Source organism: Pristis pectinata, chromosome 21 (assembly GCF_009764475.1).
Source record: "Pristis pectinata isolate sPriPec2 chromosome 21, sPriPec2.1.pri, whole genome shotgun sequence".
Taxonomy (NCBI): domain Eukaryota; kingdom Metazoa; phylum Chordata; class Chondrichthyes; order Rhinopristiformes; family Pristidae; genus Pristis; species Pristis pectinata.
Genome location: NC_067425.1, coordinates 14,217,063 through 14,244,189, shown reverse-complemented (window position 1 = coordinate 14,244,189; position 27,127 = coordinate 14,217,063). Strand labels below are relative to the sequence as shown.

At 40.3% G+C, this 27,127-nt stretch overlaps 1 protein-coding gene across 3 annotated transcripts in view; it reads right to left on the bottom strand.

Annotated features, from left to right (window-relative positions):
• The window catches only part of ankrd13b (ankyrin repeat domain 13B), a 302,851-nt gene that overhangs the window by 169,784 nt on the left and 105,940 nt on the right, over nucleotides 1-27,127 (bottom strand). The window lies entirely within an intron of this gene.

Sequence of the window (27,127 nt, the reverse complement as noted above, 5' to 3'; positions counted from 1 at the left end):
AGGACCTTGCTGGTTGAAATGATACAGCTTCTCCTTGGTAATGTACAAGTTGGCCTTTGGTGATCGGTCATTTTCAAGAAAGGTATACCATACAGTTTTGGCAAGTGTGGCATTGCTAAAATGTATTGCAGATCGCCTCATGACAGGCAATGGCATGCCCTGAGATATTACGGTGGATATATTAAAATATAGAATATCTAATTCAACACACACAATGTGTTAACAACAATAACAATAGTGTCTGTACTTCAAAGGCACCCCACTGATCATGAACTGCAGAGGGGTAAAATGCAAGGTCTTTCTTTTCCACATAGTTTCAAAAATGATAACAGGTTGGTGGTTTCAGCTCCATAGTTTCAAAAATGGGATCACTGTTTGCTGATAAACATTGTGTGCAAGGCACTCTTAAACAGGGTGAAAAACCAAGGTTTATGATGAGAAAGAATGAAGTCTGAATTAATGCAGTAAACCCTGATTTCAATGTAAAGGTGGAAACCTGGACAAGGAACTAAAAGTGAGAAGGGGATAGAATATTTTTATACCACAAGTTATTAAGAGTTTCCTGATCAGGAAAAGATTCTAAATAATTAAGTATTCAAAGGGGGAAAAATAACAATGTGGTAGTGGGGGTGTGGTGGTGAGACCAAATGGACAACTATTACACAGAGCTGGACAGGTACAATTAGGCAAATTGTTTCTTTCTGTGCCTTTCTGGCTAATGCCTCTCCTTCGATCAACGTCACTAAAGAACTGATGTGACTATTATTACAGCATTGCTTGCGGAATTTTCCTGTGCCCAAACCAACTGCCACATTCCCTCCATTACAATAATAACCACACAATGAAAGTACTCTGTGCACTGTGAAGTGCTTTGGTTTGTCCTGCGGCTGTGAAAGGTGCTACAACGATGGACATCTTTTTCTCTGTTACTTACTATGGCAGAGGTGTAGGACAAACAAGGGAGTAAACATGAGAGAAAAGAATGTCATTTTCAAGAAAAAATAAGTAAAGGCTTCACACAGCAGGAAAAAAAACAACCATCTTATTTTTACATGTGAGGCTGTGAGCTTAGAATAGCTTCCCAAATATGGGAGCACTGCCATAAATCAGCACACTCAAAAAAAATAAAAACCTGCAGATGCTGGAAATCTGAAATAAAACAGAAAATGCTAGAAACACTCAGCAGGTCAGGAAGCCTCTGTGGAGAAAATAACAGAGGTAAACAGCAGGCGGTCTCTGACTTGCTGAGTGTAATATTTTAGACCAACCGCTGTTCTTTTTACATCTGTTACCTGAGTCTGATCCCAGGACAAGCTAATGAGTCCTCTCTGCTTGATGGATATGGAATCTCACTTGAAATCACCTTGGATATTGTCAGCAAAGTTCTTCCTGGATGCCAGCCCAGAACATACATCTCTGCATACATTTCACCACAAACTGACAACAGACATGATTAATCATTTTTCTGTAGTTCAAGTTTTAAAATTTATGTCAAAATGAAATATCCTTTTATTTTTGAGCAGCTCTAAAATACCCCTGTGGCTTTCAAAGCATATAATGCATACAAACATATGAATTAGGAGCAGGAGTAGGACATTTGGCTCCTCAAGCCTGCTCTGCCACTTAATAAAATCACGGCTGACCTGATTGTAATATCAATTCCACCCTCTGTCCACCCGAGGTTACTTTTCAACATCTTGTTTATCAAGTATCTATTTACATTGGCCTTAAAAAGAGTCTGCCTCCACCGCCCTTTGAGGAAGAGATTTCCAAAGACTCACAGCCCCCTGAGAAAAATTTTCACCTCATCTCTATCTTAAATGGGTGACCCTTTATTTTTAATCAGTTACTCCCAGTTCTAGATTCTCCCAAAACAGAAAACAACCTCTCAGCGTCCATCCTGTCAAGACCTACAGAATCTTAAATGTATAAATCAAGTCTCCTCTTACTCTTCCAGTGGCTTTGAGCCCAGTCCATCCAACACTTTATATTTCTGGCTAGCTTTATCTCACAGTCCAATTTTTCCTTCCTTATTAATCCTTTAGTCATTTTTTGCTGTTTTTACATTCTGTTCAATCTTCTGACATGCCACCTATATCATTGTGCAACTATATACTTTTTCCTTAAGTTTGATACTATCTTTTAATTTTTTTGATTAATCATACATGATGGGTCCTCCCCTTGGAATTTTTCTTTCTTGTGGGAATATATCTGTTCCGTAAATTCTGAAAAATCCCCTTAAATATACACCCCTCCATCCTTATTGACTGATCCCTTAACCTAATTTGCCAGTTCACTTTAGCCAGCTCTGTTTTCATGCCCTCATAGTTGCTTTATTTATGTTTCAAATACTCATCATGAACCCATACTTCATTCCTTCAAAGTAAATGTAAATTTCAATTATATTATGATTGCTGCTACTTAGGGGAGCATTCACAATGAGGTCTTTAATTAACCTCATCTCATTGCACAATAACAGGATAGTGTTGCCAGCTTTCTGGTTGGCTCCAGAACGTGCTATTCTGAGAAACTGTCCTAAATATATTTTATGAATGGTGGCCTCATCAAGGCTACCATTGCCCATCTGATTTTTCCACTCTATATGTTGATTAAAATCCCCCATCATTATTATCGTTCCTTCCTAACAAGCCCCCATTGTTTCTTCTCTTATATTCTGTTCTACCATGTGGTTACTCTGGGGTGCCACCAGTGACTTGTTGCCTTTAATATCTCTCATATCCACCCAAACTGTTTCTACATCTTGGTTTTCTGGGTTTAGATCTTCCTTTCTATTATGCTAAAATCATTGTTAATCAACACAGCCACTCCTCCACCTTTTCCCAGCTTCCTGTCTTTCCTAAATGCCATGTACTCTTCAACATTCAGGCCATAGTCTACATCATCCTGCAGCCCCGTCTCTGTAATGGCTCTCAGATCATACTTAGTTATGTCTATCTGCACTCTCTGTTTATCTGTTTCTTTTGAATGCTGTATACATTCAGATACAAAGGCTTTAGTTTTGACCTTTCATTACTTTTGTAACCTTCATCTTATTCTATTGATTGTCTCTTCGATTTGTACTCCCAATACCCATCTGTTTATCAATTCACATATTTACATCTTTCTCTCTGGCCTTGTCTTTACTCTCTTGTAGCTCTGATCTCTTGTGCCCATTACTTAGTATAAAAACCCTCTCGACTTTAGCCTATTATATTATCAGGATGTGGTTGGCAGTTAGTTAATCTCAAGTAGCCTCTCTTTCCAGATTTAAAACTGTCTAATAAAGACTAAAACTGCTCCGTTGACTAAATTAAACAGTGGTTAATGAATCTTCAAGAAATCTGCAAAAACAAAGCAGCCTCTGATCAAATCCCCACTGTACATTGATGGCTTTACAATTAGGATGCCAAACTGAATGAGTCGATGTGGTCTAACTGGTTGTTAGAATCAACCTAGATTGTAATTATCCTCATGGAGAAGAAAGGGAGGGAGGCAGATCCTTGGAAATGTTCAATTTATCATTCAGCTACACTTCCCTTCCTTCAACAGTTACCATCTCCAGACAGATTGCCTGCAGTCAACATCAAAGCTAAGGTTAACCATTTGGACTCAGTATTTGCAAAATTATCATCACCAAATTGTTTGTCCTAGAAAACATTATCTAAGTCTCTCTGCAACAGGATGATTTTCTGTTCGGTCCTCCAGTTTCCACCCACATCCCAAAGATGGAGGAATGGCTGTGATTAACAATGATTTGAGTATAATAGAGAGGAAGATCTAAACCCAGGATACTGTAAATTGCCCTGAGGTTAAGGGCAAAAAGAATCAAAGGGGAGATGGTGGCCATGCATGAGAATGAATAAGTTGCAGAAGTACAGAGAAATAACGAGAAGGACAGTGGGACTAATGGGGTTGCTCTCCAGTGACTGGCAATGGGGAGATGCAGATCACGGTTACAGACGGAGCGCAGGTGTTCTGCAAAATGGTCACCTTGTCTGCGTTTGGTCTCACCAATGTAGAATGGCCACACTTGGAGCACCGAATGCAGTAGATGATATTAAGGGAGGTGCAGGTGAATCTCTGTCTCACCTGAAAGAACATTCGGGTCCCTGGATGGAGGTGATGGAGGCAGCATAGGTGCAGGTGTTGCACCTGTGGCGGGGGCAGTGGAAAGTTCCCGGGTGGGAGCAGGATGGGTGGGGGGGCAGGGGGGGTAGGAGTGAACTAGGGAGTCATGGAGAGAGCGGTCCCTGCAAAAGGCAGAAAAGGGTGGGGAAGAGAAGATATGCTTGGTGGTGGAGTACCGTTGGAGATGGTGGAAGTGGCGGAGAATGATGTGTTGGCTACGTAGGCAGGTAGGGTGAAATGTGAGGACAAAGGGGATCCTATCCCTGTTGGGTCTGGGAGGGGTGGGGGTGAGAGCAGAGGTGCAGGAAATGGCAGAGATACGGGTGCGAGATCTCTCGACCACAGTCAGGGGGAAACCACAATTGGGGGGGACCACAGTTGACTTTTCTGCCCCCCTCATCTACTCCAACCTTACCCCTTCTGAACACTCTGCTCTCCACTCCCTTCACACCAACCCTGACATTGTCATCAAACCAGCCAAAACCCCCCGACTGTGGTCGAGAGAGCTCGCACCCATATCTCTGCCATTTCCTGTATGCCTGGAAGCTGAATATCCTTCATCTGTTTCAGTTTTGTGTTCAGCACAGGTAGCCCTGGATGAGTTTATCCTCTCTCACCCATTGGAGCTCAGATGAGGTACAGTATCCAAACTGCAGCCTGATCTGTCATCACCTAACATGGAACTGACCGTGAGTCAAAGTTGAGATCTTCTGGCTTGCACAATCTAATGTCACAACAGGCTAGCTCATGCTGGTCCTGGCTTGTTGCTGAGACTCACTACTCGCAGTGGCCACTACAGTTATCTTTCCCTGATGTGGAGGGTCAAACAAACTGACCCTCTGCACCCGAGGGGAGCTGTGGGCTTGGGACATAAGAACTAGGAACGAGAGTAGGCCTTCAACCACTCTTGCCTACTCCACCATTTGAGATCATGGATGATCTTTTACTTCAGTGTCACTTTCTTGCACTAACCTCAAATCACTCGATTCTCTCAATATCTAAAAATCTATGGGTCTCTGTCTTCATTGTATTCAGTGACTGAGTCTCTGCAGCCCTCTTGAGTAGAGAATTTCAAAGATTCACACTTCTGGGTGAAGGAATTTCTTTCCCTCTCAGTTCTGAACTTCTCAACTCCTTATCTTCCATCTGTAATTCTGGTTCTGGGCACGCAGCCAGGTGAGATATCATCCCCACACTTAGTCTGTCAAGCTCCCTCAGAATCTTGTAGAGGGGCAACTTCACCTCAGGTGTGAGCCCATCCCAGAATGCCCTAATGGCTTTTAACAATTTGGTCTCTGATATTTAAAAACTCTTCAAATAGGGATAAATAATTTAAAAAAAAAATTAATTAGATATCCTTCTTAATTTTTTTTGTAATGCACCTTAAAATACCAACAAATAATTAAAAATGTTTAAGAAAGTAAAATAAGGTAAGATAAGATATCTTCATTAGTCACATGTACATTGAAACACACAGTGAAATGCATCTTTTGCATAGAGCGTTCTGGGGGCAGCCCGCAAGTGTCGCCACACTTCCAGTGCCAACATAGCATGCCCACAACTTCCTAACCCGTACGTCTTTGGAATGTGGGAGGAAACCGGAGCACCCGGAGGAAACCCACACAGACATGGGGAGCACGTACAAACTCCTTACAGACAGCGGCGGGAATTGAACCCGGGTCGCTTGCGCTGTAATAGCATTACGCTAACCATGCTACCGTGCCTGTCAAACATTTTCCTGCTTTGATCTTTTCCACAGGGTCAATGATTGTATTCATATGCGTAGGTCAGTATTGGTACTCCAGCCTCCAGGGGGTACAGCCGGGGGCTGTATGCGAGGTGCACCTGCAGTGTCTCCTCACCTCATGCTCTGCTGCTCAGACTAATGGTGAGCCCAGCAATGGAGCAGATGGTCATGCAAAGTGGTGCCTGACCTCCGCATCATCTCGGACTTCTGCATTTGGCAGACTGTACGCGGGAGTTCCAGACAAGCCGAGGCCGCCAGCCAACGGTTCCCTGGGGAACCATCAGCTGCTGGTCAGCTGGATCCAGCCCAGTATGTTCACCTTAAAATTAGGTCAACAGGAGGCTTGTGAAAATCTGTTAACTTGATATATAACAGCACAGGCGCAGCAACAAAATGTTCAATTAACCTCTTACCAGGGGAGTAATGGACCTGTGAGAATAAAAAGAGTAGTGAGAATCGAACTATTTGACTTTTTTTTGACATTTTTCCCCTTGTATGGGGAAAGGGAGCAGGTGACTTTGTAAAAATTAGAACTCATTAGCAGCCAATACATCCATCTAATGACATACACCATGTTAATAAGCATTATTCTTTATGGTGGTTAACCTTTTACAAACTGCCTATCAGAAGTTTTGACCATACAACAAACTATCTTGCTCATTTACACCATGTCTCTGCCTGGTCTTTGCATGAGAAACCACATTATGGTCGGCTATAATTCAAAATCATGTTGAATATTTGTCTCACACACTTTCTGTCATAAATCTTTTACCTAATTGACAGATATTGAAGAGTATGACTGTCAGCTGTAACTAGCTATGTGTATTACAGTTCTTAAGGGGAATGAGAGAAATTAATCTCCAATCCAATGGCTTCTCATTTTCCAGCTGTGTTGTAAATGAGCAGCTTCACCTCTTGCCTGGACATATGGGCTGGATCCTTCATGAAGAAGCTTAAATTATTTTAATTGCTATGCACCATGCTCAGCAAACTTCCTCAAAAGAGAACTAAGTATATAATGTGCAACTCCCTCCCCCACCCTACCCTCTTCCTACATCAAAACACACAGTGAAATGCATCTTTTGCGTAGAGTGTTCTGGGGACAGCCCGCTCTATTCCAGATTATGGGTTCAACATAAAATGATGGCACCAGCCATGATCCTCAAAGAAAGCCACTAACAATATTCTCGAACCTATGGTTTCTCTTTCCCTGATGACTTTCTCTGACTGACACCAACTATGTGAGATCCCCAGCATCAATCAACGTCACAGCCAATCTTATTGAAGAATTCTCCTTGTCGAGAAATCAACTTTTTAAACACTTTGCAGAGAGCAAGTTGAAGTTTGATTCACAAGAATCTATTGTACAGCACGCTAAGCTAACTTACTCGGAAAATTGCAATCCATTTAAAGAACGTACAGCAAAAACTACAGAAGCTTCTCTAATAAAGGCAGGCTAATTTCTCAATAAAAGTTGTAGTGAATGGAGGACAATTACATTTGAATTTATGCTATGATGTGTGATTGACAGCGGAATTGCTCCTGTGTTTAAGAACAGCCTTGTCATTATACACAGCTTTTCAGTATTTATTTCAGATTTCCAGCATATGCAGTATTTTGCTTTCATGTGTGTTCTGTGCTGGTTTTGCTCTGCCCAGACTGTGCTGACCCACTCCCTTTGGCTCATTACTTGAATTCTTTTTCTGCCCTCATTTCTGAAGATGAGCCCTATCCAAAAACAATAAGTTGTCTTTTCTCTCAATTTTGGATACTTAGGGCACTTGCAGAAATATTTGTCCCTTGGCATTTCATGGCGATGTAAATGGAAAGGCAAGAGATACTGAGTCGAAGAACGAACTAGGAGAGATGGCCAAAAGCAGGGCAACAACAGATGGGGTTTCGAACAGGACAGAGAGACAGATGGTGTAGCTTGGGCAAAGAATTGAGGAGAGGAGAATCTCGTCTGCTTCAGGTATATCCTCCAGCAGTGGAGTGAGTGGAGGTTAATGTCAGAGACCAAAAGAATTTGTGAAAGGGGCTTGTAAAGTTATGAGGAGGGAGCAAAGAGACATAAGGATTTAACCACAGGAGGCAAATTTAAACTTGAGACCTAAAGGGGATTGGGAGGTTTACAGACAGATGAATGAACTGAGATGTGCAGGTCAGTACTACCTAACTATTCCATTTTTTGCACTATTTATTTATTTTTGTAATTTATAGATTTTATGTCTTACACCGTATTGCTGCCGCAAAACAACAAATTTCATGTCATATGTCAGTGATAATAAATCTGATTCTGATTTGGATACTGTCAGATCTGTTATACTTTGTTTCAGGAAGGATGTAGCAAAATTCATAGGAGGTTAAGTAGCAACAAGCCATTTAATTCCATGGATATTTAGCAATTAATTAAATGAAGCCACCAATACTTACAAATTAATGTGTCAGACTGATAGATCATGTACAAGGTCTGAACGTTATTTGTGTTTTCTCTTGGAAAGATAGACATAATGTTAAATGCAACCACCAAAACTGCTGGAAATTCACGTCCTTTTTTTAAAATTAGGATGTGATGGTGGGGCTATGCAATCTCTTCAATATTGACTGGACTTTATTGCAGAATGTGATTCCCAAAATCCATGCTAATGAAACAGAATTTAAACTCATTTATTCACCATAAGCTGCAAGTTGTAAATTTAGTACACAACAGCTTCCACCATTTAGTCCATCAATGTCACTGAATTCTGAACCAATGTCAACATGTTTCATATTAACCTGGGACCGTCCTTGTCTGTGTGTTGAACTACTCATTGAATAAACTCACTGAATGAAGCTGCAGGATTCTTCAGGCTAACTGCTTGTTTATGACACTTGTTTTTTTGTGGGATTTTGTACGTAAATGAATGGCTACGTTTCAAGAGGCAATCCAATGGCCGTGAAATACTTTGCGATATCCAGAAGGAGCGAAACAAAAGTACAGTGTATATATAAGCCTTCTTTCTGCTACATTTTTAAAATCCTAATTTAAACCAATTTAGTATCCAAACACTCAATGGGTAAAGTGATTAATTCAGTGTTCAATATTTCAACAGTAATTGAGTTTCTGACTAAACTACATCATAGAAAGCTGGAAATGAACAGATGAACTAAATGAAACAAAGGATTGCCCTTTGGGAGCAGTAGATCCTGAGAGCAATTAACCTTCCGTGACATCCTTTGACATGTTGTGCTTTTGAATGCTTACAGATAGTCAACCTGTGCACCTTCGGCCTGCTGTGACAACCCAGCCCAGTTACCAGAGCTAACAAGGACAACTCCCAGCCTGCAGAACTTGAAACTGCTCTTTCTACATCTTGTTGGTCCTTTAGATGTCAGATACTAATATGCAAAATAGGAATATACTCTGTTTACTCATTATTCAAGCAAAATTCTTTTTTCAGAATAACAAATTTTATCAATGTACCATTAAAAAATGCTGTAAATGACCCATCTCTTTACAAGTTCAAACAAAAAAGAGAGACTATGTTATTGTATTACAAAGGGACTTGATACCCTGGACATTGAGACACTGCAGTTTAATAAACCTCTACTTTAGGGCTCATTATATAGCACAGATATAAATATATCTGACCCAATGTTGACAAGATGGGTGAAGAAAGCTGCCTACAAAGCTTTAGAATCAGAATCATCTGCAGGGAATCTGCGTTCCCTCAGGAATAATGAAGTCACCAAATTGGCTTTGCAGCCAATCAGATTCAAGAATTCTTGGACAGCAACCAAGCAACAAAGAGCATGGATCCTAATTCACTTTGTGATCATTTACAGAAAGCAAAAGATATATATTGGGGCATGCATGTGGGATTAAGATAGAGGCTGACATGAACAAGTATTATTTTAAAAATCCATACGAATTTTTACCTTGAAATGAAGGGAATGGTTCTCCAAATTTATCAGGGTTATTAGTCTAGGAGCTGGATCAGTGGAACTTATGGTTTAGTATGGCATTAAAACTTTCAATTACACCTCATTCAATGAAGTTCAATGCTTTCAGTAGTTTATTTTATGACAGGAATAGTGCATTAACGAGTTGAAGTTCACGTTAATTGCTGCAGTACAGCCTTGGCTCTCAGTGGATGAGGAATTAATCCATCAGGGACAGGCAAGCAGTCAATGCCCACTGGAAGAAGCACTTCAAGGATCTCATCAACCACGACTCTGTGACCAGCCTTGCTGCCACACCTGACCAACAGAAGGCTGAGAAGACCATTTCCCAACTAAAAAAAATAACAAGGCCTCGGGAGCAGACGGTATCTCTGATGAAATCCTAAAACTCATCAGTGAAGAACTTCAGTCACAAATCCATAATCTGACAAGAGAAAGATATACCAGAGGAGGTTGGAGATGTTGTAACCGTGATCAGCTTCAAGAGAGGAGATGTCCAACTACAGAAGAGTCTCCCTGTTGTCTGCCACAGGGAAAGTCATCCTAAGGTCCTTCTGAACCTCCCCATGCCTATGGACATAGAGGTGCTATTCAGATTGCAGTGTGGATTCCGTCCATCTGGAGACACAGTGAACATGATCTTCACCTTGGAACAACTCCATGAGAAATACAGGGAGCAGCACCAGGCACCATACGTAGTCTTCTATGACCTTACTAAAGCCTTTGACTTCACCAATCAAGAAGAACTGTGAAACACCCTCCTCAAATTTGGCTGCCTGCAGAAATTTGTCTCTATCTTATGTTTGCTCTACAACAGCATGCAAGCCATGATACATGATACCAGTCTGTGAGTCAATCACAGTGAAGGCCAGCATCAACTGCATCCTTTCAATCTTTCTCACCACGATGTTGCACCTCATCTCCAACAGACTTCTCATTGGAGTACAGCTAATCTTCAGAATGATGGGAAACTGCTCCACTAACAGCAACTAATCCATAGAACCAAGATCACTCAAACCTCAATCATTGAGCTGCAGAATGCAGATGATGCTTGTGTTTAAGAACTCTCAAAAGCCAAACTCCAAGACACGATAATTCATTCACTGAAGTGTGTGAGAAATCACTTTACATTCAACATCAGCAAGACCAAGGTGCTCTCCCAACACGTCCCTGATGCACCACACTGATTTCTGACAATAATGTTTCACAGTGAGACCCTGGAAAGTGCAGACCACCTTCTTGTGAATGTCAACATTGATGATGAAATTTACCGCCACATTCAATATGCCAGTACAGTCTTTGGTTGATTGAATGAAAAGGGTGTTTGAAGATCAAGAGCACAAACCTGGCACAAAGCTCATGGTCCACCAGGCAGCAGTGATCTCTGCCCTTCCTTATACTTCTGAGACCTGGACTATCTACAACAGTCGTCACAAGGCACTGGAACAATATCATTGATGTCACATCTCTAAGACACCGTCAAAGTCACTGAATGGACTTCAACCAATGTCAACACCCTGTCCCAGGCCAACATACCCAGCACTGAGGACCTAGTTACTCTCAGCTTGATGCTTTGGGTAGGCCACATCATTCACCTGACATCAGGCTCCCCAAATGGACATTCTGTTCTGAGGTCTGTCAAAGGAGGAGACGACAAAGAAAAGATATCAGGATGTGCTCAAATTTTCCCCACGGTCTCCTGGAAGCCTTAGGCCCATGCCTGCTGAACACAGAGAAGTATTTGAGATGGTATGGAGAACCTCAAGGTCATGCAATGGGAGCACAAGTCACCCTGCCCGAGTTGCAAAAGGAGCATTCCTCCTCACAAGCTCTCCATCCATCCACCCCATCAGCCGCCTCCTATCCTATCTATGAAAGAGTCTGCAGTTCCCACATTGACCTTCTTGGTTACCTCAGAACTCACAAAACAGGAGGGGAGGTAAGTTTTCCTCATCCCGAGAGCCTGCCTATGAAGTCACAGTGTAGCCTGTGATGAAGCAGAGTATTACTGCAGCATCTTCTATTCTCTGCATTTATCCATGAGTGAGTTGCTGTCAGTTTTATACAGTTATGATGGCCAAGGCTAATGGTTTTGCTGTCTCCACAGCTGCAGTTTCCAGGCCAAGGAATCTTGTTATTCAAAGACATTCAACAGTCTGACAACATGAAACCAGCATTTGAATGAAGTCTGACAGCTTCTGAATAAACTATGTATGAAAGGTATAATTTAACCTATCACATTGGAGATTTAGGCACTTCGGAACCCAAGTCATTACTCCCATTCCTTTTTGTAAACAGTGTAAGCTGGGTATATACAGGGATAGTTTTATTTAAGCATCTTGGAAATAACAACACATCAGGAGGCAATTCAGCCCATTCTTTGTATTGGTATATGTCAATTGAGGGGGACATCCCGCAAGCTTCCAGTCTGTCAGTGTCAATTACAGAACAGGAGAATTATGGGGTAAAAGGACTCATTTATGAGAGTGAGTTACAGGAGATGGCCCCACAACTAAGTCTGATCCAAAGCGCACTACTCTCACTGCCAAGCAGAGGTATTGGATTCTCATGAAGAATGGGAATTTTGACCAAATATTCTCTCCCAGTTACAGTGGTATTAATAGTTGCTTTGGCTGAATAACTCAGCACAGGTGAACATGGGCTTTTTAGGTTGTGTGGTTCAGCAGTATGGTAATGGCTTTATACCTGCTTGGAGACATAGTTTAGCTTAAAATAAATGAGTCTGCCATCAGACCGTAACGCAATGGGTAAATATACTTTAACACAGCCATGTACTCGCTCCTGATATTCACTAAGTTCAATGTCAGGCACGCTTACTGTAATATTGTACTATGTACTTGGAACTTGGTATGACATAAACAGCTGATATGATTGGCAATATGTTAATAGCAAAAAAAAATGCAATCTGTTTATGTGATAATTATGAAAACATCCATCACATAGTGAGACATCATGCTTCAAACACCAACAAACCCCAACAGAAGATTTTTCTAAACAAAATTTGAAAGAAATCCAATTACTTCCAACAGTTTTTTCACAGCTCTTATTCACCTAGAAAGATTGGTGAGATCGCAAACAGAGAAGGCCAGCAGCAATCAATCTATAAAATCTTACTGCACCAGTGGTAAGTAGCTTCTAATTGATCTCAGGGCCTTTTTAGATTAAATTACCAGGGGATACGCCTGAAGAGCGAAGACATATAGGACAAAACAGATTAGTAGGTGTGTATTACAATCATACCTTGGACCCCAAAATTATTCCTATCCCATGCAAGTTCCTTCAGTATCAGAAGTAAGGGTGGAGAACTATTTTCTGAGAATCTTTTTATTATTCTACTGTGCTTGGGAGCACAAGTCCTCCTTGAGGGCAACACAGTTGTACAGCTAGTAGAGCTACTGCCTCACGCCACCAGGAACTAAGGTTCGATCCTGACCTTGAGTGTTGTCTGTATAGAGTTTACACATTCTCCCTGTGACTGCGTGGGTTTCCTCCAGGTGCTCTGGTTTCCTCCCGCATCCCAAAGGTGTGCGGGTTGGTAGGTTAGATGGCCACCATGTGTAAATGTGGGGGGTGGGGGGGGAATGTTGATGAGAATGTGGGATTAAGGTAGTATGATTGTAAATGGATGGTTGATGATCATCATGGACTTGGTGGCCAAAGGGTCTGTTTCTGTGTTGTATCCCACCAGTACTCTATGACTCTGTTCCTTCTTCGAATGGAATTGCTTAAGAGAAGAACAGTGAGTTTCCCTACCATCTTGTGAGGTGGACAGCTTCTGGCATTTGCTTCAACACAGCTGAAACCAGTGACAACAGTGGGGAAGGAACTGCTAACCTTTCCCTGTGGAGCACGCCACACTTGGCCAAAACAAGTGCCATCTACGTTCACCCTCCGGCTTCAAAGTAAACCATGTGGAGTTAACATTTACTTACAAAAAGTAATGAATGTTCACAGACTCTAAACCCAGGCTGGGATTAAGAAAAGGATTAGAAACAATTTGATATTTGCCTTCATGGTTTGTAATTTCCTCCTGATCTTCACAATGGATTCACTGTGAGGCATCAATTACACTCCATTTAATTTAGTTTAAACAATTGAAATGGCATTCTTAGTTTATTAAAGCTGCCACTTTAATTTTTAGATCTTCAAATTGCAGCCTATGAGTAATAAATAGCCTTGAACGTCCAACACTGAGACCTCAGCAATTCAGCTCCAATTTATAATTTTAATTCTTAGACCATTGGCTTCAATTTCACAGGTCGGAGCTTTGAAAGAGAAGACTGTTCTCAATGTTGCTGTCCTATTGGTCGGCATCCAAACTCAGAGCAAATATACAAATTAATAGGAACAATTTTTAACATTCATTTTTCAGGATGTGGGTATCACCAGCAATGCCACTATTTATCGCCCATGCCTATTTGCCCCAAGCTTGCTTGGACATTTCAGAGAGTACTTAAGAGTTGTCACATTGTTGTATATCTGGAGTCATATATGTTGGCCAGATCAGGTAAGATTGTCAGATTTCCTACCTGTACCATATGGGTTTTTATGATAAAACAGTGGTTTAGTGGCCTTTATTATTAATAACTAGGTTTTTATTTAAAGTTCCAGATTATTAAACTGAATTTAAATGGTGGTATTTGAACTCATGACTCTGGGTTGTTATTCAGTCTTCTGAATGCTAGTCTGGTTATTTAACCACTGCACCACCCCATCTTCAGTTAAACATGTATGTCCCACAGACTTCCAATGATGCTCATCCAAGGACCATTAGGAAATCATCCAGACTTGCACAGCTCCCTTCACCACACAAAATCTTTCAAATGTAGTGAAGGAAAGCAACCAGAAACTCAGAGATGATGAGCAAAAGGTTAGGATTGTAACCATTAATAAATGCAAACATGTGAATTCCGATATTTGCTACAATGTAAGGGTGGTCCCAGGACCAGAGACTGGGGAAGATTGTCCTACACTCACTGAAGTCTAGGGTAACAAGATATGACTCCTCAATCCTAAGATTCTGTGAGGGACTGATGCTAGTGGGGGGTTAAGGAGGTGGAATACCAAGAGGCTGGAATACTTAGAAGCAAGGAGCAAGGAGCATAATTTCAGGATAAGGAGCATCCACTTAAGACTGAGATGAGTATGTCATCGCAGAGTGTATTAATTTCTCTTTATTTATAAGCATAGTCAAGATTTATTAAAGAGAACATTTAATTTTTATGTAAAAATAAAGCACATTACATTCAGGAATGTGAGCATTTTACACACTGCTAAGTTTACTGCTTTTGCTAAGTTTCCTGCTTTTACAAATTTGCAGCCAAGAACTATCAGAAATAACTAAATAAACAAAACTATCACATGATCTGACTGATTACAGGTGCAGTGAGCTCGTATTGTTACAAGAAGGTTGAAATTCTTTGTAATTTATCTTCCAATAAATTGGCTCACATATTGAGTGAAATTCTATTGCTCTGATGTTTAACACAGACTTTTATCTTTTATCCAAAATAACCTTCTTAACTAATTTTAGGGAGGGGTTTATCATATTGTGACTCTCCATCTCTCCCAAAAGATTTGATTTTAAATGGCTTCCTCCTCCCATCTCTTCAGACTCTGACACCTTTGGGTGATCTGTTCCATGTCTACTGGCTGTTTATGGGATTAGTTTTAATGTGCTAGCCTAAAGTCTGAATGAGCTCTATTTCTCCAATCATGTTCTCATTGGTATTGAGTTCACACAACAAAGGTCTGCTTGTGTTTCTGTGGGTTATCATAGATAACCAGTCAAGTGGTGTGGAAGCAAATCATCACATCCCAATCATTGCCCTGGCTAATTTGAGCTAACTCAGTCTAAAAGAGGGAACAATTTTCTCTTCACTGAAGATAGGGGCTTAAACTGGACTATTAAAATATCGATGTGTGGTAAAAAGCACAAAGAAAATTGCATGGTTACACACAGCATTAGTAATACAGAAAATCATATCATCAAGCACCATACTTCAGTGTCCATATTGGATTGTGGTTTAATCTGCCTCACACACTACTGTGCTGGAGTGCCAGCAGTCCTCTGATACCTTGCACAGATGAACAATGAAGTTTACCTGTCAATCAGTCACAGAAGGTATTACAACCAAATCCAATTCTATTTTACAAGAAAAAACTATCCCACTTCTCCCTATCAAACTTTCTCTTTCTCTCAAACTTTATCTGCCTCTCAAGCTGTCTCTCTTTCTCTCAACCACTTTCTTTCTCCAGCTCTCTCTCTCTCCTAAGCTGTCTCTCTCTTTCTCTCAATCTTAAACTCCTACTCGACCTTAAGCTCTTTCTCTCTCTATGGCTCTTTCTCTTCAAACTCTTGCTTTCTGTTAAGCTCTCACTCTCTCATTCTTAAGCTCTTGCTCCCCGCTCCCCACTCCCCCCCCCCCCACCGTTCTCTTTCATATGCTCAAACATTCATCTTCTCACTCTCAGAGGCTTAACAGTATTCCTCACATTATTAATAGTATTGGATTCCAGGATGTTCAGATAGAACATCTGACAAGGAACATGCTAAAATTGCTTACTCTTTCATAATCTTGTAAAGGACCATAATCTTTAATGTAGCAATAATAATGGAAATAAAATCCCATTGGATTTCAGATATTACTTCTTCTGTTAAATATCAGTTTTATAATTGCATTGAAGGAAATTTCTTTGGCATTTACAGCAGTACAGATGTCAACCACTTTTGTCATCAACTTTGAAGTTCTTTGATTTATTTTCTAATATATTACATGATGCTCCTAACATAGCAACTGATCAGATGAATCCAACATTAGTGCTCTGTCAGAAGTGATGAGTGGCTCTTCCTCTCTGAAATAACAAGGATTTGGCAAACACTTTTTCACAAGACAGTGTGCCTTTCAGCAGTTAATCTTGATAATATCCCAGGTGCTCCTGTAATTGTTCAGGCTCTAATACACCACATAGGGTTATAAGTGGCACCACGGAGGTGAAATCCTATTACGTAGGAAGAACGTGGTGGTACAGATGGAAGAAATTGGAGATGATAAGAGAGAACTGTGATGTCAGTGGTGAATATAAATCATTGGTCTCAGGCCAGCTGTGACGTCAGGACTTTTCTGTAGTTGATTATTTACTTCCTGAGAATCAAAAGAAGAATCCTATCCTGTAAATCCTCTGCTGTTTGATTCCGTGTGCAATTTAGGATAAGATGTTTGATTAAAAAATAGGACAGACTTTAGTTTTTTCTTGTTGACTGAACCTTATGAAACAGAGCATTCTGATGAAGGACAAAATGAATAATACCCACTCACGCACAGTGCCAGAGAGTTCCTAACACCCATGGAACTGTATCCTAGCTAACATAAATATGGTGCAGTGTGGTTAGATTCAGCATTAATAATAAAGAAAACCATGTCATAAAACACCAGGCTTCAATGAAACTGATTTTGTTTGTAGAAAACAGACTGGGGAAATGAAAGAATCAAGATGCAATTCCACTTTCCATTTTGGGGTATTGCTGCAGCATAACAAACTTACATCATGAATGTCATGTAAATTCCATTTTGAAATGCAAATTTCCATTATGAATCTGCAAACAGGTACTGGGAAATTTGGGGATAGAGTGACAACTTTGTCAACAGGAAGTGTATATAGTTGCCACGGGTAAATTATATAAACATCTCTTACAAGATCCAAATTCTCGCTTCACAGATAACACAGACTGATTGAACAGTTAGCATAATCAGAAATTGAACTAATAAAGAACAAAATCATAATAAAGAACAAAATCATAATTATGCTGAAACATGATCCCACTTTTCTGACCAAATGTAACTCTAAGGCAGAAACAATTGTAAATGATTAACTGGCAAAGTCCCAGAAAACAGGAGCAGTTAAACAGTCTACATTATTGAAACAAAGTCTTCTATGATTGATTTTATGGCCTCATGTTAGCTTAAAGATTATGCGGATAGTGCATTGTTGTAGCATAAGCCTTGTTATCCCACATTTAATGGCCTGTGTTCAGTCCACTTAAACAGCACAATCTTAATTATCAGTAATCACATAATTATCAGAATTTCTTGGGTCTTTTGTTTCTGTGGATTGAGATTGTCCTTGATCAGCTTGCTTAAGCAGCCATCCCTTCTGCCTGACCTGAGACAATGAGCTTCATCAGTCCGTTCAAAGGTGGGGATGTAGGGGTTGATGTCTGCTATCACCCAATGCTCCCAAACAAACACATTTTTAGCAGGAGTCACTGAAACCTTGGCTGCTTTTCTCACTCTTTATCCCAGGAATACTGAGAGCAATGGTTTCATCTCCAGCTCATTCTGAGCTCAATTGGCCCTGCACAGTTTTAAGATTGTGCTCTGATCCTCTTCTTCTGTTGGCTTCCTGCCTCTGAGCTAATGCTAGTGCTATAAGCAAATCTATTCCATTTCTTCAAATCCATGATAAAAAAAAGATAATGACTTGTATAATCTAACCTCAGGGGAAGTTTAATACATCAATAGTGCATTTCTTTGAGCACTTTATCAATTCATCTTTGCTTATTCTGGGGAAAAATACATTTCTAGAGATATTTCCTTCAATTGCTGAATGAAAACGTGTGTGTGTTACTTTTAACCACAGCACTAAGTACAACCATAACACAGTTTTCACCACTTGTTAATAAATTCAAATATATATTAATTTATATTATAAAGTTATAGTTATGTATATCATAAAAATATATAGAGATTTTGATACAACATTAATGGCTAACAAACAAAATACTTCATAGATAAAAGAATGGAAAGTCTGCAAAACAATAGCAAAATGATATAAGTTTATTTGTCACTGTCATATGCCAATGCCAAAACAGATATGTCAGCTGTGGCACAGCAAGTAGTACTCCTGGATCAGAAGTTTGTTGGTTTGTCCCAGAGAACTGAGCACAGAAGAATGGTCTAGCTGGCACTCCAGGATGGTAATGAAATAACTGCTACCACATCAGAGCAGTCGTCTTTCCTGAGAGACATCAAAACGAGGCCCTGTCTTTTCTCTTAGTTGGATATAAATGATGCCATGGCACTATTTCAAAAAAGAGTGGAGAATTCTCTCTGGCGACTAAATGAATACTTATCCTTTAATCAACATCAATAAAAATAGATTTGTCGCCTTGCTTTTTGTGGAAGCTTGCTGTGCCAAAATTGTTCACTGTATTTCCTACATTACAACAGTACATTTCGTTGGCAGTAACATACTATAAAATACTATGAAGTCATTGATGGTAAGAAGGCATAGATTACTTTTAAAACTGTTAGTTCTGAGTTAGCTCCAATATAGATTGGAGCATTTTCTGTTATTTGCATGGGGGAGCTTTGATCCTGGTTTCACCTGCCATGTCCTGTAAAGATCTGCAAATAACAAGCATGTATACAAAGGCTGCTGCATTTTTGCCATACTAATTTGGGAATTACAGCATAAAACTCCTAATGTTATTTAATCATAATCTTGTCAACAGGCACCAATTAATGATCAAACCTGTGCCACTCCTATTCTGCAACGGTCAGTACTCAATGGTTCTATCACCCCATCTATTCAGCCCTTTGATAAAACAGAAACAATATGCTCTTAGAGGTCCAACTGGTATCCATGCAATTGCCATTACAATGAGTTCATTATAACTTTTGCCGTGAAATTTCCCTGTTTTGCTTTGGGGCTGTAGCCTGTCCCATTGGTGTATGTGATCACAGGTGTATTGTTTGGAGAGAAAACATGAATGGCATTGATGCATTGCAAATAGAATGTGTTGATTTGAAAGCACAATGAATATAAAGAGAGATGTGTACTGAATGTGTTTCCTATGTCTATTTATATGAATAAAGTATATTTTTTGAAATAAGAAAGGATGTACGTGACCAGCAAAAGAAAATTGGAAAGCTGCCTCCTAATGTTTCTGGTCAAAATCTTCCAGTTTTCTCTCATAGTATTTTCCATTCTTTTCTCATTTCTTTCAAGTGATAAATAGCCAAATCATAATCATTTCCAAATATCGACTGGACAGGAAAGTAAGCTTGACACTGACACAGTAACGCTGCAAGTAGCTGGGACTAATCTTTTAGCGTTACAAGATCCCTCTCTGTTACCAGTGTAAACAGCTGCCACAACTGACTCTCTAACAATGTCATAGATTAAGGATGGAACAGTTAGATCAAGGTGGCTAATCACTTGGGATATGCAACCAAGTTAAGCAAACAAAATTTGTGTGCAAACTGTAGTGGTTTGCTGTAATTGCGGATGTACCATAGGAGACACTGTGTTGCCAAAGGGACATAGGTTTGCCGTTGACCCCAAAATCCTCTTCACATTATTCCTTATTAAACTTAAACATATTATTCTTATTTCTTTGAATTTGCTCAGGAATTACTGAACTTATCACTTACTCATCCCTACACTGAGTTCCATCATCAAATGGGCCATAGGCTAAGTCATGTAACCTGTCTCTGGAGGAACTGCTAATATTTTTTAAAAATCTTGTTGTTTCTCATACTGCCTACTAACAAAACCTTCCATCTGTTGTCTTAATGCTTCCACACTTTCTGGGCACACTTTTTGAGGATAAGTTCCCATGACTATGTGTACAAGAGTAATGTGTATCTCATGCTATGTGCCTGTGATGCTGCTGCAAGTAAGTTTTTCATTGCACCTGTGCATACATCTACTTGTGCATATGACAATAAACTCGACTTTCTTGTGTGAACTTGTCATTCTGCAAACTGCAGCCATTTACTGGTGGTAGTGCCGTAAGACATCTGTTTTGGATCCTTCAGTTCCAATTAATGCTATTCCTTCCCAAATTGCTGAATATTTCATAAAAGTAAAATTGAGAACAGAATGTATTTTGATATACATTATCCAAAAGGGCGGGGGATTATTGCAAAGTATTTGGATAACTACTTGAAGGGAAGGGGAGTGGGACTTATGAGATAGCTCTTTCAAAAATCTGACACAGGCAAGATGGATTGAATGTCCTCCTTCTGTGCTTTCTCATTCTATCATTTTATGACTTTAAAAATGGGGATTGAATCACTCCTGGAAAACCCCGGTCCACTGAATATGCACTCAGAAACCTTGCTTTAAACACTCCACTTGGTTTTGACACCACAGGAGAATGACCAGAAGGTAGATTAAAACAGCAAACATACAGAAGATTGATCAGCATCTGATATGGAAAAAGATGGGCAAATAGTTGACACAGAAACCATTCATCAGAATTGGAAATGGTCAGTGCATGTCTTGGGTTATAAGAGTAAGCAAAACAAAAGTGGGGCCACAGGTTAAGTAGGCTATGCCATTTTTATTATCTGAACCCTGTTCAAGTATTTCTAACATTTGAACATTCAGTTACCCCACAGATTATTTGTCTGTGCTGTCTGATTGTTCTGATCTACATTATCTGAAGTCTCTCATTCCCAGACTACATAACATGTAAAGCCTCAGATCATTCCCATCATTATAGCAGTGCAAAGTACCTTAAGCTGTTGACCAGCCCACAAGGTACCAGCACTTAAGCCAAAGAATATTTCAGTAGTATCATCTTAATTATCTCTGAATCTGGGGCCAAGCTTTAAGCTGCAAGGATTCAAAGAAATCATTGGTGTAGCAAGGGAGCACTCAATTAAGCAGAAGTGTTTTACAATTTTAAACAGGTGGACTGACGATAATTCAGAAGATTCTGCACTTAGCTCCTGAGCACTGTGCAGCAACCTCCTGATACTCTTACACTGGTGCTATTTTCCTGAGGAGAGAGGACTTTGAAGTAACATTTAGTGTGGCTAATGATTAGTTGATGATGGACATTTATTTGTTTAAACAATGCAGGTTGTGAATGCCTCAGTGATAGTGCTTAAAATTGTAATTGTGGGGCAAAGGGTGAGTGGCCATCAAAGACAATCTATTTTACGTTCCAAATTTTGCAATAGAAGAACGTGCTCAGGGATGTGCTCCATCCTCACCTCTCTGCACCTCCCTGCAATTTCCAGGCCACCAGTCCCACTGGCAATAAGATTTACAAGTGGGCATTTGTAAACTGATGAATGTTCCTGCCATTTGGAATGCTGGACTCAGGAACAATCCATGATCTGGGCACCTATTCTTTAATGAGTGGGTGAAGAGGATGCAGAAGTCTTCCTGGCATCTCTGGGGTCTGTGCTGAATGGGTGCTTGAATTTAAAAACCCGGAATAGAGGATGTCTAGATTCTGAGAGATTAGCTCACCTCTGAGACCTGCCAGAACAGAACTCTCCTCTTTATGTTCCAGCAGAGGTTGGGGAGGCCAACTTTAGTGAGTAGATAACCTTAATATAAGAAGATCAGCTATCACTAAGCCTTGTCCACCATTACCTTTTTCAAAGTCAAAGTCAAGTTTATCGTCATCTGCACAAGTCCATGTTTGCACAGGTGCAATGAAAAACTTACTTGCAGCAGCATCACAGGCACATAGCATCAGATAAGCAGCACTAGCCCATGCTGGCTCCTGATCCAACAGCACAACAGTCTTAAATTTTTCACCTTGACTATTCTTTTCCCCTACAGATGCTGCTTGAGCCACTGAGTTCCTCCAGCAGATTGTTTGTTGCATCTGCAGTCTCTTGTGTCTCTCTTAAATATTTTCTCCTTATTTTGAAATCTTTCAATGGGTTCACCCCTCCATATCTTTATAACGTTGCCCAGTCACATAACCCTCGAAGATCACTGAGCTCCTCCATTTCCAGCTTCTTGTACGCCCCCAATTCCCTTCCCTCTCCATTGACTGCTGTACCTTCTGTTGTTTCAGCCATAAGCTCTGGAATCCCCTCCCTAAACCTCTCTGCCCCTCTCTTTTAAGAAGTAATAGCAAATAAAATGTTCCAAAATAAATTTTAATGCTTCTGGGTAGTGCCTTGGATCGTTTACCATATTAAATTGTACTCAATATTACATGGAGAAGTTAAGACATCAAACACAGATGCCTTCAAGGGGACGTTCGATAGCATTTGAAGAAGTGAACTGAAGGATTAGTGTATACAGTTAGGGTGGGAGAAGGATAAACAGGTTGGATTGATATCTGTTTCTATGCTGCATTTTCTATGTCATTTTATTGAAGTGTTGCTGTCATGGGGAACGGCTGGCTTCCAACTTCCTCCCTCCTGCCTCCAGGAGATGTGCCCCAAACAAGATGCAGAGGGAACTAAGAGCCTAGGCCAATGCTTGAAAACAGGCTGGAGGCAGAAATTAAAAAGCAAACCACAGTGAAACTGGTCGGAACTATTGATTTCTTTCATCGATATTTAAAGAGGCATCAATTCTCATGGAAACAGATTTTGTAAATGTAATGTGAAAATCTGTTTCAAAAACAAATCACTATTTTATGTGTATAAGTGCCATCATAACAAAAACCATTCTGTTCCTCTGGCTTCTCTCCAAAAGCCAGTGTGTTGTACTTTGATTTCAGATTTCCACCAACTGTAGTATTTTTCTTTTGGATATTTTCAGATAGTGTGAGTCACTCAGGACTCTGGCTCCATGCAGTTCCCTGCTGTTTCTCTCTTTCTGCTTAACTGTGCCCAAGAATATAGCAGAATTAGAAACCTATGTATCTATTATATTAATAAACTAATATTAGTTTCTAGTAAATTACCTAAAGACTGGGCCTTTACTCCTTGGGGCATAGGAGACTGAGAAATGATCTCATAGGAGGTATATAAAATCATGAGGAGTATAGATAGGGTGAGCGTTTTTTTCCCAGTGTTGGGGAATCGAAAACTAGAGGACTTAGTTTTAAGGTTAGAGGTGAAAGGTTTAATAAGAACCTGAGGGGCAACTTTTTTTTACACAGTGGGTGGTAGATACATGGAACCAGCTGCCAGAGGAAGTGGTTGAGGCAGGTACATTAGATACATATAAGAAACATGTGGACAGCTATATGGATGACAAGAGTTTAGAGGGATATGGGCCAAGTGCTGGGAAATGGGATTAGCTTAAATATACATCTTGGTCACCATGGACAAGTGTGGGCCAAAGGGCCTTTTGCTGTGCTGTACAGCTCCATGATTTTATGACCTATTGTAACAGAAACCAATTATAGAGATTACCTTCCGAGATGTAATGTACACAAGTGCAAGTGTATCATTAAGAAATATACTATATGTTATGACTTTTGAAACATTGTTGTATGGGCACTGTTGTCTAGTTCAGAATTACTGCCTTCGATAAAGGATATTTGGTTCATAGTTCTGCCTCTGTTTATTTGCTAATGCGGACACTGACACAAAGGAACCTACAGGCAGTACATTAGGATTTGCTTAACATGGGTTAATTTTACCTGTGCCACTAGGAAGGTACCAGCCATAGGCTAGATAATGATAGGGATAAGGTGGGATAAACTTGAGGGTGAGTAGATCTGAGTGATTCCCTCACCAGTAGCTGCCAATGGTCTATGAACAGCCCCAACAAAAGGAGGCTGACACCAGAAAAGCATAAGGAGATGGGCAGAATAAATTCTGAACACCAAGTCACTTCACTGTTCCAGTAATGAGTGAAGAGAAACAAGTAGGCATGAAGTTAATTCTTGAAGTTTAGGGTTGTGTTGGAGAAGTCAGTCAAACAATGACCGTAAGACTATAAGATGGAGCAGAATTAGGCCATTTGGCCCATTGAGTCTAATCCTCCATTCAATTATGGCTGATCCATCAAACCCATTCTCCTGCCTTCTCCCCGTAACCTTTGATGCTCTTATTAATCAAGAACCTATCAACCTCTGGTTTAAATATATCCAATGACTTGGCCTCCACCACCATCTGTGGCAATGTATTCCACAGATTCACTATCCTCTGAAGTTATGAAGAATGCACTTTTCTTATTGGCCATACCTAGGAAGGGATGGTGAAAGAAACCGCGAGTCTTTGGGAAGAGAGTGAAATGTACAAAAATACAAACTAATTAATCCAGACGTCACCCCAAAAGTACCTGGTGAAACCTCCCTTTACCAATAATTCCAACAATTAATCTTTACAAAGAAATGTAAAACAATATTCTGTGCTCAAATCAGCACCCAACTAAATGTTACTCCTCAGCTTAAAAACAAATATAAAGTGAACTGACAATGAGTAGAAATTTCCCTACATTTGTTTTGAGAATGATGAAGAACTTTAATTTTTTTAAAGGCACTGACAAAATCAGAATGATAGCGTGATGGTTAGGTTATTGGACTAATAACACCTTGAATTAATGACACTGATTTCAAATCCCATCAAAGTAAGGGAATATAATTTTTGGTAATAATATAAAATCTTAATTTAAAATGCAAGAATGGAAACTACACCAGTTCACTAATGTCCTTATGAGATTTAGATTACATGTGACTCCAGACCCATGCAGTTGATACTCCACTTAGTTGTATCGAACCACTCTGGAAGCGAGCTCCTTACCTAATGCAAGTTAGATACCTTCACCAAAGCCACTGCAGATTCAGGAACAATGGGGAGGAATGGGCATTAAAGGCTGACCTTGCCAGCAATGTCCACATGCCATTCCTGAAATGAAAACAGTGCACTGGTCAGTGGGAAAAGAGACAGACAAACTATGAAGCTAATAGAGTCATAGAGTCATAGAGCACTACAGCACAGAAACAGGCTCTTTCGCCCATCTAGTCCATGCCGGCCTGGTTTTCTGCCTAGTCCCACCTACCTGCACCCAGACCATAGCCACCCATACCTCTCTCATCCATGCACCTATCCAAACTTCTCTCAACCTGGTTCAGTCTCTGAGCTCTGAATCAACACACCTCATTTGGGTGGGAGGTATGGGTGTTGCAATTGCACTCACCTTTGGCAAGTCATCGAAGTCGGAGTCAGAGAAACACGCCCTTCAGTCTGTCGAGTTCGCACCAACCATCAACTACTATATACATTAATCCTATCTTTATTCCATTTTTGTTTAATTCTTGTCAACTCTCCCCAGATTCTATCACTCACTTAAAAACTAGAGGCAATTTATCGTGGCCAATTAACCCACCAATCAGCATGTCTTTTTGGAATGTGGGAGGAAACTGGAATACTTGGAGGAAACCCACGTGGTCAGAAGGAGAATGTGCAAACTCCACACAGACAACACCCAAGGTCAGGATTGAACCCAGGTCTCTAGCACTGTGAGGCAATGGCTCCACCAGCTGCCTAAAGTACAAAGGAAACCATACTTTGGCTATTTACATGGTGTAGACGTTGCTTTTATTGCCTAGGCCTAGTTGCTCCTGAGAAGGTGTTTGCAAGCTGTTTTTACAAGCCTTCTGACAAAATTACTTCCACACTGTTTCTGGTTGGGGAGTTCCAGGATTTAAACCCAGTAATGATGAGAGAATGACAGTGCATTTCCAAGTCAGGATGATGTTTGACTTGGAGAGAAAACTGCAGGCAGTGCTCTTGCAGAGGTTTGGGTGTTGTTGTCAAAATAGCCCAGATTGAATAACTGTAGTGCGACTTGTCTCAACTGTGCAGTGTTTAGGATGATGGATGGGGCTGATCGAGCAGACGGTTTTGCTGTGGATGGTGCTGAGCTACTGAGAATATTGTTGGAGGTGCACTCATCCAGGCAAAAGGAGAGTCACACTCTCGTGCTTGGAGAGGTGGTAGAAATCTTCACTCTTGGCTACATTCGTAATATTATCTCATCACTGATGTAAGAAAGTAACATATTATCTTCATTGAACACTCTGCTGAGTTTTCTGTAATCCTTTCACATAATTTTCAATGTGGAAGGATTATGGAGTCACTACCAATTACTTTGACAAATAGTTTCTGAATATCCTATTGATTTGAGACCATTTAATTAACAATCTTCACAATTACCATAGTTCTAATCGACATTTATCCACATCTCACATTTGAAATTCCCATGAACAGTTGGCTAATGCATTAAAGTCTCATTGAATATTATTCCATAATTTCATGCAGGTTTACGCAATCAGTGAAAGCACTGAATTCTGATTTTGATTTGACTTTATATTCAGCAGAGAAGCATGCATCTTCAACCATCTAGAAAATCAAAGGCAACAGCCACAGGAAACACCAAGTAGCCTTCCAAGCATCCATCACCTTGATTTGAATATATTTTGCCATTTCTTCATTGTTGCTGATACAATATCCCAGAATAGTATTGATACAAATATCCTAGCTAAGACCACCACGGGAGCACCCGCTCTACAAGGACTCATCAGTTCTACAAAGTGGTTCATCACTATCCTCTCAAGACCAATTGTTG